Below are 15842 nucleotides of genomic sequence, written 5' to 3' on the forward strand. Positions count from 1 at the left end.
CATCTCTTTCCCCTCTATAGTCCCAGCGCTGGAAGGGGTCTCGGACCCAGCATGCACTTTAATAAACTGGTGTTCAATGAATAAGTACAGCGATTGTTGGAGGTCTTAATATGTATTCATTGCTTTGATGATGAGAAGTTATTCTAAAGTAAAGCCTTTAATCTCAAGCTAGGAAAAATAATTAAATCCAATATTATGGGGTCTTTGGGAGGTAAACACATTTCTCCATTCTGATAGTGCTACACATGTAACCTGGTGTCCAGCAAAGTGGCGATGGGTAATGAAAATTACAAAAGCATTCATCCCTTTGCTAGAAAAGCAATGAAATAATGACTTATTTTTTTTGGCTGCATCTCCTGGCATGTGGGATCTTAGTTCCCCAACCAGGGATCTAACACAAGGCCACTGCTTTTGGAACTCAAAGTGTTAACTGCTGGATCACCAGAAATCCCAAATGAGATGACTCTTTTTTTTTGACAATGAAGTAATGAGTAACCAAATTAACTGCAGAGAGGTTATGCAAAAATGCTACATCAGGGGATTTATAAGGCAGTGAAGCTATTCTGTACAATACTGAAATGGTCAATACATGTCACTGTACATTCATCAAGATCTACAGGAAAAATGGACAGAAGACCTAAATAGACATTTCTCCAGAGCAGACATACACATGGCCAATAGGCACATGAAAAGATGCTCATCATCACTAATTATTAGAGAAATGAAAATCAAAACTACAATGAGGTACACCTCACACAAGTCAGAATGGCCATCGTTAAAAAGTCTAGAAATAATAAATGCTGGAGAGGTGTGAGGAAAGGGAACCCTCTTACACCATTGGTGGTGGTAATGTAAATTTGTGTAGCCACTATGGAGGTTCCTCAAAAAATTAAAACTAGAGTTGCCATATGATCCTGCAGTCCACTCCTGGGTATATATCTGGACAAAACCGGAACTCAAAAATATACATGCACCCCGGTGTTCATAGTAGCATGTTCATCATAGCAAAGACATGGAAACAACCTAAGTGCCCATCAACAGATGAATAAATAAAGAAGATGTGGTATATATATATTCAATGGGATATTAGTCATTGCTGCTGATAATGCCATTTGCAACAACATGGCTGGATCCAGAGATAATTATACTGAACAAAGTAAATCAGAAAGAGAAATACTATAAGATATCACATACATGTGGAATCTAAAATATCACATAAATGAACATATCTATGAAACAGAAACAGACTCACAGACATAGAGAACAGACATGTAGTTGCCAAGGGGGCAGGAGGTTGTGGTGGAGGAGGGAAGTATTGGGAGCTTGGGATTAGCAGATGAAAACTGTTATTAATATATATAGAATGAATAAACAACAAAGTCCTACTATATAGTACAAGGAACTATATTCAATATTCTGTGGTAAACCATAATGAAAAAGAATATATACATATGTATAACTGAGTCACTATATATGTGTGTATAACTGAGTCACTCTGCTATACAGCAGAAATTAACACCTCATTGTAAATCAACTATATGTCAATAAAATTTTTTTAAACCTATAGAAAGTGAACCCCAGTGAAAACTATGGACTTTAGTTAATAGTAATGTGTCGATATTGGCTCATCACTTGTAGCAGATGTAGCACCTGAATGCATGGTGATAATAGAAGGAACTATGGAGGGGGAATAAGGGGTATATGGAAACCTTGAAGTTTCTGCTCACTTTTCTGGAAACCTAAAATTACACTTAAGAAGTCAATTAGTAATAAATAAAAAAATTAAGCTACAGCACAGTTTCTAAGCATGGCCAGCTGGAAACAATTTGAGAACCTAGTGATACAGAAATGATGAGGGAACTACTAAGATGGAACCACAATGTGAGCTTTTCAGAATACACAACAGTTTTTTATTAATCTCACCCACATTGATTTTATTTTAGACTCCACAGCCCTAAAGAAGGTAGGCTTATCACCCATCACTCCCAAAAGAGAGAGCAGAGTCAGGTGGAGAGCTGGGAGGGCCACCTGCTGGTCCCTGAAGCCTCAGGGGGCTTGGACCTGGTATCCAGACTCTAAGTCCACGATTCTTCCCACCCCATTATACCACACATGGAAAAGGGACACCAAAGAGGATTGTCCCGCTGCAAGGAAAGCAAGACAGTGTCGAACTTGATATATAAGAAGTGCATAAAGCAGGACTCAAGGAGAAAATCTAAACTAATGCTGGAACAGATTGTGAAGTTAAAGAGTGGTTAATACAGTTCATGGCAAATAGATGGGGGAAAAGTGAAAACTGTGACAGATTTTCTTTTACTGGGCTCCAAAATCACCATGGACAGTGACTGCAGCCACAAAATTAAAAGAGGCTTGCTCCTTGAAAGAAAAGCCATGACAAAGCTAGAAAGCATATTCAAAAGCAGAAACATTACTTTGCCAACAAAGGTCTGTCTTCTCAAAGCTATGGTTTTTCCAGTAGTCATGTATGGATGTGAGAGCTGGACCATAAAAGAAGGCTGAGCACTGAATGGTTTCGAACTGTGGTGCTGGAGAAGACTTTTGAGAGTCCCTTGGACTTGCAAGGCATTCAAACCAGATATTCACTGAAAGGACCGATACTGAAACTGAAGCTCCAATACTTTGGCCACCTGATGTGAAGAGCCGACTTCACATCAGGAAAAGACCCTGATGCTGGGAAAGATTGAGAGCAGAAGAAGGGGGCAACAGAGGATGAGCTAGTTGGATGGCATCACCGACTCAATCGACATGAGTTTGAGCAAACTTGGGGAGATGTTGAAGGACAGGAAATCCTGGTGTGCTGCAGTCCATGGGGTCACAAAGAGTCAGACACGACTTAGCAACTGAACAACAAATACAGTTGAATGTTTGTCACCTGGTTGTTCAGGTTTTATGAACTTGGCCAAGTTTATAATGATCACATTTGAAAGAGACCCAAAGCTCAGAGTCCCAGGAGGCACTTTTTTTTTAATTGGAGGAAAGTTGCTTTACAGTGTTGGGTTGGTTTCTGCCGTACAATGCCAATCAGCCATACCGGAAGGCACGCTTGCTGATGCTGAGACACCCTGACTCACCCACAGCTTCTCTGCCCTCTCATCTTCCCCATGAGCACACCCTGTGGGCCCGGCCCTCAGGCAGAGTCAGGATGCTACCTGGGGAATTCCTCCACAGCGCCACCCCTCCCTCAGCCCGTGTGCCTCCCCCCACCCCCAGGTTGGCACTGCTGTACCTGCAGACCCAGGTGAATCTCCAATGATGGCAGCAGTCTGCCAGTCAGAAGGGCTTGTGAAGGATGACTCAGTACTAGCTGCAGGAGTGGCCTCATGATTCAGGTGGACCTGGCTCCTTGCATGGTCACTGGAGGGGGGGCAGTGTGGGTTCAGTTGGGGCTCCCCAGGTGAGCTGGGAGAAAGAAGAAGCTGAGGGTGGGTGGCTCCTGGCACCAGCCATGTCACTGGGTCCTGCCACCCACCACCACACACTAGAGGGACAGGGAAGGAGCATTATGAAGGACTGGCCACAGTGACATCGAGGGTCACCACCACCACCATTTTAAAGAAGAGACTCAAGGGACTTCCCTGGTGGTCCTGTGGTTAAGAATCTGCCTTCCAGAATTTATTACAGGGCAGTAACAGAGAAACAGACATAGAGAATAGACTTATGGACGTGGGGAGAGGGGAAGAGAGGGTGAAATGTATGGAAAGAGTAATATGGAGTAATATTACCATATGTAAAATAGTTAGCCAACGGGAATTTGCTGTATGGCTCAGGAAACTCACACAGGGGCTCTGTATCAACCTAGAGGGATGGGATGGGGAGGGAGATGGGAGGGAGTTTCAAATGGGAGGGGATATATGTATACCTGTGGCTGATTCATGTTGAGGTTTGACAGAAAACAACAAAATTCTGTAAAACAATTATCCTTCAGTAAAAAAAACTAATTAATTCAAAAAAAAAAAGAATCCACCTCCCAATGCAGGAGATGCCAAGTTCTATCCCTGGTCAGGGAATTAAGATCCCACAGTTCTCGAGGCAACTAAGCCTGTGCACCTCAACTTGAGAAGCCCCAACAAAGACCCAGTGCAGTCAAAAAATTAATTAATTTAATTTAATTTTTAAAAATAAATTAAAGAAATAAAGAAAAGATGCTGGAGACTTCCCTGGTGATCCAATGTTTAAGAATCCGCCTTCCAATGCAGGGGACACAGGTTCCATTCTTGGTTGGGGAACTAAGAGCCCACATTCCTTGGGGCAACTAAGTGTACAAGTCACAACTAGAGAGAAGCCCCAACCTAGACCCAGCACAGTCGAAATATTAATTCAATTTAAAAAGAAATTAAAGAAATAAAGAAGAGGTGCAGGGCAGTTCAGTGAGTCACTATGGAGCAGAGGATCTCAGATCCCAGATCCCCTCTCAGTTCTGCTGGCCTGAGATGACCATCCTCCCCTAGAAGCATTCCACCCCTTGCTTTGATGCCAGTCCTGGGTTTGAGCGACTTGTGAGACTCCCTCCGCAGATCCCTTATAGCCAATACCACACTCAAAAGGTCATCATCAGAAGTCATTAGTCTTGCTGGAGGAGGTCTGGGGTGCTGCCCTGGCAAGCAAGGGGTCTCACCGTGGATGAGAGGAGACAACTATCTTCAAAAACACTCACCTATTTCATTTTAAGAAAACACAACAAACTTGTGTCTGGCAAATTGAGCACATGTGGACATTTCTCCATGAACTCCAGTTGGCCAGTCTGCCAAAGTTAAAGACATCAGAGAGAGGGTGGGATGTATGGAGAGACTAACCTGGAAACATACATTACTATATGTAAAATGGATAGCCAATGGGAATTTGCTGTATGACTCAGGGAACTCAAACCTGGGCTTGGTAACAACCTAGAGGGGTGAGATGGGGAGGGAGAGGGGAGGGATGTTCAAGCTGGAAAGGACATAGGTATACCCATGGCTGATTCATGTTGATGTTTGGTAGAAACCAATGCAATACTGTAAAGCAATTATCCTTCAATTAAAAATAAATAAATTTTTTAAAAAAGACAACTTCAACTCAAAAAAAAAAAAAAAGATGTCAAAGAAACTGAAGATTCACCCACACTCACAGCCAAAGATGTCATGAACCTAGGAGAAACGTAGGGAGGGTTCCACCAGCATGGCTCAGCATGAGGCAGGGCACTCAGGGCTGGTGCACTGGGATGACCCTGAGGGATGGGATGGGGAGGGAAGTGGGAGGGGATTCAAGATGGGGAACACATGTACACCCATGGCTGATTCATGTCTATGTATGGTGAAACCCACTACAATATTGTAAAGTAATTAGCCTCCAATTAAAATAAATAAATTTTTTTAAAAAATGAATAAAAAAAGAACAAAGGGGGTTTCTTTCCCACACTAAGTGGTAATGACTGCTTTCCCCTATATTGTCCCTCCAGAAAGGTATCAGACTTCTCAAACTCTCTCTCACACACACACACACGTGCACATGCACACGCACCGGTCTGTGCTCCAGGGGAGTGTGTCCAGCAGGAGGCAGCCGTGCACACACAGCTGTGAGTCCAGACCCAGGCTGGTGGGGGCTGCATGCTTGGGTCCCGCACCTGTCCTGCTGGGAAATGGCAGAGGCAGGGAAAAGACTAAATCGAGGATTCTAATTAAAGAAAGCTGATCTTCTGTTCCTCAAATAATCTGGGGGCAAAGCTTGACATTTTTCCTGAATGTATTTATGGCATTTTTTTCATTTGAAAAAGCATCCGCAAAAGCAAAAAAGGAGACAATGCTAAGAAACATTGTCTCCGTTTTCAAGGGGAGGAGAATCCCTTTGGAGGGGGGGTGAGGTTTGCCCAAATCTGTAAATAGCCAACCTTGGAAGGAACAGCGAAGGAAACCATGTTTGTGCCTGTGGGGGGGGGGGGGGGCGGGGACGAACCTTCCAGAACTTCCCCATCCCTTGTGATGGCAGGAAGCCCTCTATAAGATGGAGGCTGGAGACCTCACAGGGACCCAGCTAGAAGGAGCTGCTCCCGGGGTCCAGGTAAGAGCCCCTCCCACCACCGTGCACTTGTGGGCGCACACACACACACACACACACACATTATACACGTGTTTCACTTTTTATTTCCACTGCAGAAAAGGGAGGTGCAGAGGCTGGGGAAAGAGCACAAGAGCTGCTTTACCCTATGTCTTTGTGTTTAAGTTTGGAACTTGAGATCATTTGTGTGTGTGTGTGTGTGTGTGTGTGTGTGTGTGTGTGTGTGTGTGACCTCCCGATTAACTGTTGTCTCCTAAGAGATTCTGGCATCACTCCCTAATCTTCAGCAAGAACCCACTCTCCTTCTGGAACACAGCACGCTATCCCCTCCCCACCCACCCCGACACACACTCCACACATAGTACACACATCACCCTCACACCACGTACCACACGTGCGCATCACACACCCCTGGCCCTTAGGACACCTCTTGCCACATCTGGTGCCGGGCGGGGCTCAGCTTGCAAAGCAGGTTTAAGTCAGGTCACGATGCGCCCACTGATGGACGGGACTGGAAGGGCCCTGCCGTGTAAACCCCAGGATGCAGCGCCACCTAGAGGCTCCTAGGTGACACTGTTTCCCAACTCGGGTAGAACAGAACACCAGGCACACGGCATCTTCAAGAGTGTGGGAGAGCCTGGGATGAGCTAGGAAGGAGCCGCGTTTCTTGGGAGGACTGGGCAGCTGGGGCTGCCCCTTCGAGGTGCTGGCCACTCCACCACGGCAGCCGGACGTGCTCCACACCCTGCGATTTTGTGACTCCCCCTTTTGTATATTTATAATTCCTTCAGAGCGCGGAAGAATTGATGCCTTCCAACTATGGTGCTGGAGAAGACTCCTGAGATTCCCTTGGACAGCAAGGAGATCAAACCAGTCAGTCCTAAAGGAAATCAACCCTGAATACTCATTGGAAGGACAGATGCTGAAGCTCCAGTATTTTGGCCATCTGATGTGAACAGCTGACTCATTGGAAAAGTCCCTGATGCTGGGAAAGATTGAGAGCAGAAGAACAGGGCATCAGAGGATGAGACGGCTGGATGGCATCACCAAAGCAGCATACATGAACTTGGGCAAACTCCGGGAGACGGTGAGGGACAAAGAGGCCTGGCGTGATGTAGTCCTGGGGTTGCAGAGAGTCAGACACAACTGGGAGACTGAACGACAACAAAAACTCCTTTTCCACATGTATACACATATTTATTTTTTTCTAATTATAAAAGTAAGGTGTTTGAAAAGATGCCAGATGTCATCATAAAATGCAACCTGTGCCAGGGGGAGGATGAGAGGAGGGATAGTTAGAGAGTTTGGGATGGACATGTACACACTGCTGTATTTAAAATAGATAACCAAGGACCAACTCTCTAAGAGCCAAATCCTTAAAAAAGACCCTGACGGTGGGAAAGATTGAAAGCAAAAGGAGAAGAGGGTGGCAGAGGATGAGAGGGTTAGATAGCATCACTGACTTAATGGACGTGAATTTGAGCAAACTTGAGGACATAGTGAAGGACAGGAAAACCTGGCATGCTACAGTCCATGGGATCACAAAGAGTCCGACACAACCTAGCGACTGAACAACAACAAACCAACTAGGACCTATTGTATAGCACAGGGAACTCTGCTCAATGTTATGTGGCAGCCTGGATGGGAGGGGAGTTTAGGGGAGAATGGATACATGTATATCTATTGCTGAGTCCCTTTGCTGTCCACCTGAAATTATCACAGCACTGTTAATCAGCCATACCCCAATACAAAATAAAAAGTTTAATTTAAAAAAAAGAAAGAATGCAAACTAAAATCATATGCAGCCTCCCAAATGCTCATATGGGGAACACCAAGTATTGGTGAGACTGTGAAGCAGCTGGACTCTTGTACCCCACACATGGGGGCATAAACCCAGTGCCTGGGGAAAACTGTGTAGGGCTTATCTGTGGAAGTCCAGCCCAGGCAGCCCTGGGCACCGTGGTCCCACTCCTGATGTACACCCAACACACACGAGGTCACACAGACCTACTGCTCCCCCTCCAGGTGCACAAAATGAGGGCCTGGAGGACCTCAGCTCCCTCACTGGGCCCTTCACTCCTGCAGTGGAAGATCCCCCCCAGGGGCAGTGGCATCACAGGTGTAGCTGGCCCTCTCCACTTGCCCTCTCGCCACCCTCTCTCAAGGCCCAGTCCTCCACCAGGGACAGTTTGGCCCCAGGGGACTCTAGGCATCTGGAGACATTTCTGGTCGGCAGCACCGGGGAGGTGGGGTGCTGTGGCATCCAGTAGGTGGAGGCCAAGGGTACTGCTCAACATCTTCAAGGGCACAGCACAGCCCCTGCCGGGGCAGGACCATCTGGCCAAAATGCCAATAGCAGGTTGAGAAACAACCTTAAATGCCCAACTGTGGAGCAGTGGTGTGTAAATTATTACTGCTTTTAAATAAATGGATGTTTTTATCTAAAATGTTAGAATAAAAAATTCTAAATAGAATTAATCAGATGAGATGGTTAGATAGTATCACTGATTCAATGGACATGAATTTGAGCAAACTCCAGGAGACAGTGAAGGAAAGTGGAGCCTGGCATGCTGCAAAGAGTTGGACATGACTTAGCGACTGAACAACAAAAGAATCAAGCAGAACACAGTTATAATATAAGCACATCCAGTCTGTATTGAAAAGGACAAAACTTCAGAAGGAAAAAGTCAGGAAATTAGAACACTTGTTTTCCAGGGCTTATGTACAGCTTTTAATACTTCTTTTATCAAAAGTGGGGTCGCTCTGTTCTCCAGCTAACGTTTTGCTTTCTTACCTAACGACTGTTACAACTTTGGACTTGGGAGGGCACTCACATCCACGTGCTTCTATACAGAGCCATTCAAGAAATACATTTCTGCACATTCTTTTCTCCCTAAGAGGACTGTCTTTTGAAATATTCCTTTTGCCTAATTGGATAATTTGACTAATTGAATTATGTTAACTATGAGATTGATGATTAAACGGTCCACATAGTCAAAATGAAATATATGATCTATTATCGTCGGCATTAGCCATGAAAATTGTTTCCGCTCACCATGGATTTATTAGGCATTTAACTTAATATTGCATAGAATTTACTGGATGCCATGGGAGGCACACACAAAAAAAAAGAAGACATGGTCTCTACAAATGAGGAATTCTGTGTGTTCGATTTTTGCCAAATACTTTCTAGCTTGTGGCTCTATCTGGTGTTTTAGAGACACTGAGGTCTCTTTCAGTACTTTTATTTGTTGATCTACATCATTCAGATACAATCCAACAAAGTTTCAAAATTTATTCTGGCTGTTCTGCTTTTGAAGAATTAAGTATTTTTCTTTGGAAAACAGTTTTGTAGACGAAACCAAAACCCAACAACTCAAAACATCTCAGCAGAAACCAACACGAGGAATCAGTATAATCTTCAAGGGCTGGCCCCAGAGTAATTTAAGGAATCAAGGTATGATAAAGTCCAATCTACTCATTACTAACTTGTTATAAATTTTACAAGTCAAACATGTACATCATAAATTAAAATTCCAAACAGCATCAGAAAGTATACAGAGAAAAAAGTAGGTCTCCACTTCATCTGATTTCCCAGACTCCTTATTTGACAGTTTTTTTGTGTTCTTTCAGAAATTCTTTGGGCTTTGCTGGTGGCTCAGATGGTAACGGATCTGCCTGCAATGCAGGAGACCAGGGTTCAATCACTGGGTCAGGAAGATCCCCTGGAAGAGGGAATGGCAACCCAATCCAGTATTCTTGCCTGGAGAATTCCATGGTCAAAGAGGCCTGGCTGGCTACAGTCCATGGGGTCGCAAAGAATCAGACACAACTGAGCAACTATACTTTCACTCCAGAAATTCTTTATGCATACAACAAGCAAGCATACATACTTATATAAATGGCAGTTGTGCTACATACTCAATGAAACTATGAGCCATGCCATGTAGGGCCACCCAAGATGGACAGGTCATGGTGGAGAGTTCTGACAAAATGTGGTCCGCTGGAGAAGGGAATGGCAAACCACTTCAGTATTCTTGCCTTGAGAACCCCATGAACAGTATGAAAAGGCGAAAAGATATGACAGGGAAAGATGAACTCCCCAGGTCGGTAGGTGCCCAATATGCTACTGTAGATCAGTGGAGAAATAACTCCAGAAAGAATGAAGGGACGGAGCCAAAGCAAAAACAACACTCAGCTGTGGATGTGACTGGTGATAGAAGCATGGTCCGATGCTGTAAAGAGCAATATTGCATAGGAACCTGGAATGTTAAGTCCATGAATCAAGGCAAATTGGAAGTGGTCAAACAGGAGATAGCAAGAGTGAACATTGACATGTTAGGAATCAGTGAACTAAAATGGACTGGAACGTGTGAATTTAACTCAGATGACCATTATATCTCTACTGTGGGCAAGAACGCCTTAGAAGAAATGGTCAACAAAAAAGTCTGAAATGCAATACTTGGATGCAATCTCAAAAACAACAAAATGATCTCTGTTTGTTTCCAAGGCAAACCATTCACTATCACAGTAATCCAAGTCTATGCCCCAACCAGTAACGCTGAAGAAGCTGAAGTTGAATGGTTCTATGAAGACCTACAAGACCTTCTAGAACTAACACCCAAAAGAGATGTCCTTTTCATTATAGGGGACTAGAATGCAAAAGTAGGAAGTCAAGAGATACTTGGAGTATCTTCAAGTTTGGCCTTGAAGTACAAAATGAAGCAGGGCAAAGGCTAACCGAGTTTTACCAAGAGAACACACTGGTCATAGAAAACATCCTCTTCCAACAACACAAGAGACAACTCTACATATGGACATCACCAGATGGTCAATACCAAAAGCAGATGGATTATATTCTTTGTAGCCAAACATGGAGAAGCTCTGTACAGTCAGCAAAAACAAGACCGGGAGCTGACTGTGGCTCAGATCATGAACTCCTTATTGCAAAATTCAGGCTTTAATTGAAGAAAGTAGGGAAAACCACCAGACCATTCAGGTATGACCAAAATCAAATCCCTTATGATTATACAGTGGAAGTGACAAACAGATTCAAGGGATTAGATCTGATACAGTGCCTGAAGAACTATGGACTAGAGTTTGTGACATTGTACAGGAGGCAGTGATCAAGACCATCCCCAAGAAAAAGAAATGCAAAAAGTCAAAATGGTTGTCTGAGGAGGCCTTACAAATAGCTGAGAAAAGGAAAGATATACCCATTTGAATGCAGAGTTCCAAAGAATAGCAAGGAGAGATAAGAAAGCCTTCCTCAGTGATCAATGCAAAGAAATAGAGGAAAACAATACAATGGGAAAGACTAGAGATCTCTTCAAGAAAATTAGAGATACCAAGGGAACATTTCAGGCAAAGGTGGATGCAATAAAGGACAGAAATGGTATGGAGCTAACAGAAGCAGAAGATAATAAGAAGTGGCAAGAATACACTGAAGAACTATACAAAAAGATCTTAATGACTCAGATAACCACGATGGTGTGATCACTCACCTAAAGCCAGACATCCTGGAGTGCAAAGTCAAGTGGGCCTTAGGAAGCATCACTACAAACAAAGCTAGTGGAGGTGATGGAATTCCAGTTGAGCTATTTCAAATCCTAAAAGATGCTGCTGCTAAAGCACTGCACTCAATATGCCAGCAAATTTGGAAAACTCAGCAGTGGCCACAGCACTGGAAAAGGTCAGTTTTCATTCCAATCCCAAAGAAAGGCAATGCCAAAGAATATTCAAACTACTGCACAATTGCACTCATCTCACACACTAGCAAAGTAATGCTCAAAATTCTCCAAGCCAGGCTTCAACAGTATGTGAACCGTGAACTTCCAGATGTTCAAGCTGGTTTTAGAAAAGGCAGAGGAACCAGAGATCAAATTGCCAATATCCGTTGGATCACTGAAAAAGCAAGAGAGTTCCAGAAAAACATCTACTTCTGCTTTATTGACTATGCCAAAGCTTTTGACTGTGTGGATCACAAGAAACTGTTCAAAATTTTTCAAGAGATGGGAATACCAGACCATCTGACCTGCCTCCTGAGAAATCTGTATGCAGCTCAAGAAGCAACAGTTAGAAGTGGACATGGAACAACAGATGGGTTGCAAATTGGGAAGGGAGTACGTCAAGGCAGTATATTGTCACCCTGCTTATTTAACTTATATGCAGAATACATCATGCAAAATGCTGGGCTGGATGAAGCACAAGCAGGAATCAAGATTTCTGGGAGAAACATGAATAATCTCAGATACGCAGATGATACCACCCTTATGGCAGAAAGTGAAGAGGAAATAAAGAGCCTCTTGATGAAAGTGAAAAAGGACAGTGAAAAAGTTGGCTTAAAACTCAACATTCAAAAAACTAAGATCATGGCATCTGGGCCCATCACTTCATGGCAAATATATGGGGAAACAATGGAAACAGTGACAGACTTTATTTTGGGGGGCTCCAAAATCACTGCAGATGGTGACTGCAACCATGAAATTAAAAGACGCTTCCTCCTTGGAATAAAAGCTATGACCAACATAGACAGCATATTAAAAATCAGAGACATTACTTTGCCAACGATGGTCCATCTAGTCAAAGCTATGGTTTTTCCAGTAGTCATGTATGGATGTGAGAGATGGACTAAAAAGAAAGCTGAGCACCAAAGAATTGATTCTTTTGAACTGTGGTGTTGGAGAAGACTCTTGAGAGTCCCTTGGACTGCAAGGAGTTCAAACCAGTCCATCCTAAAGGAAATAAGTCCTGAATATTCATTGAAAGGACTGATGTGCACCTGATGTGAAGAGTTGACTCCTTGGAAAAGACCCTGATGCTGGGAAAGATTGAAGGTGGGAGGAGAAGGGGACAACAGAGGATGAGATGGTTGGATGCAATCACCAACTCGATGGACATGAGTTTCAGCAAGCTGAAGGAGTTGATGATGGCCAGGGAAGCCTGGCATGTTGTAGTCCCTGGGGTCTCAAAGGGTCGGACACAACCGAGCGACTGAACTGAACTGAACTGAACTGTGCTACATACACGTTGTTTTTGCAAGTTGCTCTTTTTTTCATTTTTATTGTGGTGAAATACACATAAAATTTACCATCTTGGACTTCCCTGGTAGTCCCTTGGTTAAGAATCCACCTGTCAATGCAGGGGACACAGGTTCCCTCCCTCTTCCGGGAAGATTCTACATGCTGAGGAGCAACTAAGCCCTTGCGCCTAAACCGGTGCTCCACAACGAGAGACCCCTCCGCAGTGAGAAGTCCTTGCACCGCAACTAGAGAGCGCCCGAGCACAACAAAGATACAGCACAGCCAAAAATAAACAAACGAAATAGTTAATTATTTTTTAAAAAAGAGAACAATTACCATCTTAACCATTTTGAGGATACAGTTCAGTGGCATTAAGTACTTTCATATTGTGCAGCTATCGCCACTGTTTATTTCCAGAACTCTTTCATCCTGTGAAACTGAAACCGTCCCCATTAAACAATTATTTCTCATTCCTCCCCTGGCAAGCACCATTCTATTCTATACTTTCTGTCTCTATGAATTTAACTACTTTAGATGCCTCATGTAAGTGGAATCATACACTATTTGTCTTCTTTGTGGCTGGCTCCCTTCCCTTCCCATCATTGAGGTTGTAGCATGTGTCAAAATTTCCTTTCTTCCTTTTTAAAGCTGAATAACATTTCATTGTATGCATACACCATACTTTGCTTATCCATTCATCTGTCAGTGGATACTTGGGTTGATTCCACACTGTAGCTATTGTGTATAACGCTGCTATGAACATGAATATACAAATCTGTCTTCAAGACCCTGCCTTCGATTCTTTCAGGTATATACCTAGAAATGGAATTGTTGGATAATACGGTTGTTGTTTAGTCCCTAAGTCATGTCTGACTCTTTTGCAACCCCACGGACTGTGGCCTGCCAGGCTCCTCTGTCCATGAGATTTCCCAGGCAAGAATCCTAGAGTGGGTTTGCCATTTCCTCATTTCCATCTCCAGGGGATCTTCCCAACCCAGGGAAGATAAGTGTACAAATCTCTCTTCAAGACTCTGCCTTCAATTCTTTCAGGAATATATTCAGAATTGCTGGATCGTATGGTAACTCTGTCTTTTATTTTTGGAGGAGCTGCCAAATTGCTTTTCGTAGAGGCTGTACCACTTTACATTCTCACCAACAGTATACAAGCATTCCAGTTTCTCCATATCCTTGCCAACACTGATTTTTTTTTTTGTAATAGACATCCTAACGGGTACAAGGTGGTTTCTCATTGTGATTTTAGTTTGCATTTCCCTAATGACCTAAGGATTCATGATGTTTGGCATCTTTTCATGTGCTTATTGGCCATCTGTATGTCCTATGTTCACTTTCTGTGCTTAGAACTGAGTCATAAGCAACAGCTAACTACAAGGAAGCCTGAGAGATGCAGTCTAGTTGGGCTATGCATTAGCTATCTGTTATGCCTAATAATGTTACCACTAATTTACTATCTTAAAACTAAATATTTCTTATGTTACAGTTCCTATAGTCAGAACCCTGGACACAGCTCAACTGGGTTCTTTGCAAGGCTGCAATTAAGGCATTGGCTAGGCCTGCAGTCTTCTCTGAGGCTGAACTGGGGAAGGATCTGCTTTTGGTTGTTGGCAGAATTCAGTTTCTTACAACTGCAGGACTGAAGACTTCAGTTTCTTGCTAACTACCCATCAGAAGCTTCCTTCAACTCCTTGGAGCCACCTTCAGTTCCTTGTCATATGAGATTTCCTCCAAGCCAATGAAAGAGAGAGAGACTCCAGTAAGATGGGTGCTACAATCTTACAAACACACACAAGTCTGTGTCCTACTACCATTGCCATATTCTATGGTTACAAACAAGTCTCAGGCTTTGCACACTCAAGGGGATGGGACTATGCCAGGGCATAGACATCAGGGATTGTGGGCAGCACCCAAGAGTCCTACAGAGGCCTGCCTAGGATTCCAGGACAATGGAAGAAAGAATACAGATTTCAGAGGACAACCAGCTTTCAGCCTCCACCACATTATGATGCAATGGAAAATTGCTATGTGGAAGATTGACTTTATATTTTAATTTGATGGTTACTTTTTGGTTGAGATTTTATTTTTAAAAAATATTTATTTATCTATTTTATTTGGCTGTACCAAGTCTTAGCTGCAGCATCTGAGATCTTTTTATTTTTTTTTTCAGTTGCAGCAGGCAGAATCTTTGGTGGCTGATACAATAAAGAATTTGCCTGCAATGCAGGAGAGGTGAATTTGATCCCTGAGTTGAGAAGATCCCCTGGAGAAGGAAATGGCAACCCACTCCAGTATTCTTGCCTGGGAAATCCCATGGACAGTACAGTACATGGGGTCACAAAGAGTCAGACACAACTGAGTCTTTCTTTCATGCAGAATCTTTAGTTGCAGCATGTGAGATCTAGTTTCCCGACCAAGGATTGAACCCAGGCCCCCTGGACTGACTGGGAGCATGGAGTCTTAGGCACTGGATGACCAGGAAAATCCCTTGACTGATGTTTTAAATACTCATGACATAGAGAAGCTTTCCAATTGGATGAAGTCAAATTGATCAATATTTTCCTTCAAATACCTTCTGAATTTTGCCGTGATATATGTCATGTCATGTAAGACCTACCCCTCCCAAAGTTACATAAAATCCCATCCACGTTGTCTCCTAAAACAACTCACTATTATAGCCGGGCATCCCATTTGGGGGAAATTTTTCTTCACTGGCAGAGTAATTTGTTTATATAAACTATTTTGTGCTGACTTGCT

General features: G+C 43.4%; 1 long non-coding RNA gene across 1 annotated transcript; it reads left to right on the forward strand.

The window, feature by feature from the left end:
* Positions 1–5899: 5899 nt before the first annotated feature.
* On the forward strand, positions 5900–9051 carry LOC145539420 (uncharacterized). The gene is made up of 2 exons (XR_014077782.1): positions 5900–6054; positions 6843–9051. It is a non-coding gene; the product is annotated as an uncharacterized LOC145539420 (long non-coding RNA).
* The last annotated feature ends 6791 nt before the right edge of the window (positions 9052–15842 follow it).

This window comes from Giraffa tippelskirchi, chromosome 2 (genome assembly GCF_054371585.1).
Source record: "Giraffa tippelskirchi isolate mGirTip1 chromosome 2, T2T-mGirTip1v1.2.pri, whole genome shotgun sequence".
NCBI classification, from domain to species: domain Eukaryota; kingdom Metazoa; phylum Chordata; class Mammalia; order Artiodactyla; family Giraffidae; genus Giraffa; species Giraffa tippelskirchi.